This window comes from Cebus imitator, unplaced genomic scaffold (genome assembly GCF_001604975.1).
Source record: "Cebus imitator isolate Cc_AM_T3 unplaced genomic scaffold, Cebus_imitator-1.0 Scaffold111, whole genome shotgun sequence".
Taxonomy (NCBI): Eukaryota; Metazoa; Chordata; class Mammalia; order Primates; family Cebidae; genus Cebus; species Cebus imitator.
In genome coordinates, this window is record NW_016107426.1 from 56206 (window position 1) to 59458 (window position 3253).

Below are 3253 nucleotides of genomic sequence, written 5' to 3' on the forward strand. Positions count from 1 at the left end.
ACTGTGAGGGCGTCTCCACAAACGCCAATCAGAGGCCAGAGTCCGGCTTCCGCAGCGACGATTGGTCAGTCTGGCCACGTGCCCGCGGGGGGTGTGGCCTTTGTTTCTGCGCCCCTTGGGCCTGCGCCGACTCCGGGAAGAGGTTTTCCCTTCCTCGGCCTTCTGGCTCCCTGTCACTTTCTTTCTGCCCCCGCGGGGTTCCTTCGCTCTCATCAGCTTCTGGGAAAAGACCCTGGGGGAAAAAGCCAGATACGGATGGACAGCAGGATACACAATTCTCTAGTGCTCTCAGGGGAGAATAAATAAATAAGCTAAATTGAAAATCTTTAAACCACCTGAGCTTGAAACACGTGTTCCTTCTATTGGGAAAAAGAGGAAGTTAAACAGCAAACAGGAATATCTAGAGGATAAAGATGCTGCAGACACTACAGGTGGATGCTTCGGGAGGAAAGCTGGAGGAAGAAATTAGTGAAGATAAAGGAAGAAATAAATGAATTCTGAAAGCCAGTATCAAAGGACTAATATACCCACAGGTTCACAAAAATTCATAAAATAGTTACCAAATCAGAAATAGAGAAAAATGCACATTTGACATGATTTAAAAAACATAAGCAGGGAAAAATCACACACAGGGGAAACAAATTGTAGATCTGTAAGATACTAATTTTGCTTAACTTCAAGTAAACTTAGAACTCTGGATGGAATGAATGATGTTACAAGAAAATACAATTTATCAAAATCGATCCTGGAAGAGACAAAATTTAAGCAAACCATTACCATAGAAAAACTAGAGAAGTTGATCAAGAACTGCCCTTGCTTCCACCCCCCACTTCCACCTTCACCTTCACCCCCAAAAGTTACAAAAGCCCACCTTGTCCTGCAAGAAAATTCCACACAAATGAGTAGTTGACTCAAACGCTATTAATTCTCTCCCAGAAAATAAAAAAGATGGAAGTGTTCCAAATTCTTTTTAAAAAGTAAATATTTTGATACCAAAATCAACAAAGATATCATGCACACAACAGATCATTTTCACTTATAAATATCAATGGAAAAATTCTAAATAAAATATTAACTGCACTGGGTGCTGCGTGTGGGAACCCAACCATATATGTGTGATATTGTGCTGGCCTAGAGCCAGAACCTGAGCAACGCTATTTTTATAAAATGCAAAACTGTTTTTTAAATAAGTTGAAGTGGCTGCCCCATTCTCCTCACAATAACTACGGTCCTTGGCCTCTGTAAATAGAACTGCTAGTTTGTTCTGCAAAACTATGTAAAGCTGCTTACCTTTCCTTATCAGTAACTGCTAAAATCTGTGACTTCTATCACCACCCAGACGATGTGTAAACAAATGTATATCTTGACTTCTGTAAACCACTGAAGTAACAAACAGAATGACAAAAGTCCCCTGGCCCTTGGAATGTCCGGAGACCCCCGCCCTTGTCTCCACCCGGGAGGTGAATCACAGAATCCCCTAGCCCTTGGAATGTCCGAAACCTTTTCATCCCCATCCCTGCCCCTCACCCCCACTCCCAAGGTGGTTTTTCGGGTATAAAAAATCGTGGCACCCTGCTTTTGGCACCACAGCTTGGAGAGACGTGAGTCCTCTGTGGTCGCCGGCATAATAAATGACCCTGCAATCTGGCATACTTTTGTCTTGGTGATAACTTTCTACACTCGGTCCAATACAACATATGAATACTTGCAAAGCGAGTTTCACAAGACGGGTGGTCGAGCCCAGACACAGGGACACCTGAAAGAGGGAAGTTGAGATAAAGTTGAGTCAGGAACAGAAAAAGGAGAATCCTGTTAAAAGATAACCAGGTGATCGGAACCAGGAAACCCTGCAGTCACAAGGAACGATGTCTTGATGTAAATGTTTTTTATGAGCACCAAGAATGACCATTACCTTTTACGACCACCGATTGTGTGTCTGCCATCCTTATTGTATAGAGTATGTGAGTTAGTGATCTGTTTTTTCTCTTACACTGACGTAAACCAGAGCCTGAAAAATGTATATAATCGAAGTCTCTGTGGAATAAAGTTGTTGGTGGAACATTGTTCCTCAACCCTCCTGACCCTGCCTGTTCTGTCTCCTTTTTCTTCCCGCGCACCCCCCACTCAGGTTGGATCCTCTTGCTGGACAAGAGTTGCCGGCAGCTGCGGCTCATGTCTTGTGACCCCATCACTTTGGGAGGCTGAGGTGGGAAGACCGCTTAAGCCTAGCAGCTTGAGACCAGCTTGGACAACATAGTGAGACCCCCATCTGTACAAAATTTTTTTTAAAAACTGGGCATGATGATGCATGCCTGTAGTCCCAACTACTTGGGAGACTCAGGCAGGAGGATCACCTGAATCCAGGAGTTTGAAGCTACAATGAGCTCTTATCATGCCATTGTACTCCTGCCTGGGTAACAGTGAGAGATTGTCTCCAAGAAATCAAAAAAATTAACTAAAGTATCTTGTAGCATATGAAAAGAATACCACACTGTAAGAGTACAGGGAAGGAATAGCATTAGGAGAAATACCGAATTTGATGACGTGCTGATGGTGGATGCAGCAAACCACCATGGCACGTGTATGCCTATGTAACAAATCTGCACGTTCTGCATGTGTACCCCAGAACTTAAAGTACAATTTTAAAAAGACAGTGTTTTCATGCTTGCATTCCTGATAACAAAAAGTGTCACAAAAGACTGCCAAACCACTGTTAAAACAGGAGCTTTGAATGAAGAGACCCCCCCACCCAAACAGGCTTTGTGTGAGCAACCTGGCTGTTTATTCACCTGGGTGCAGGTGGGCCGAGGCCGAAAAGGGCATCAGCAAAAGGCAGTGGGATAGGAGTTGGTTTTATAGGTTGGGGCAAATCATTTGGGAAGGGGGCAGGGGTGTTACAGAGTAAGATCAGTTACAGTGGTGCGGGTAGGGGCAAGGAGAATACATTACCGTAAGTTCAGTTACAATGGGGGGTGGGGTAAGGCTAAGAGTAATTAAGATGGTAGGGTGGGCTGGGTGGGGGGGGAGGCAGGAGAATTGCCTGAACCCAGAAGGCGGAGGTTGCCGTGAGCCGAGATGATCTCGCCATTGCACTCCAGCCTGGGTAACAAGCGAAACTCCGTCTCAAAAAGAAAGAAAAAAGATGGCATAGTGCAGTGAAAAGCTCAATGTGGGGGAAGCTCCTCTGGGCGATCAGGGATAATGGCATAATGCCGATCACAGGTGGGGGGATGGGAGATGAGGGGGTAGGAGG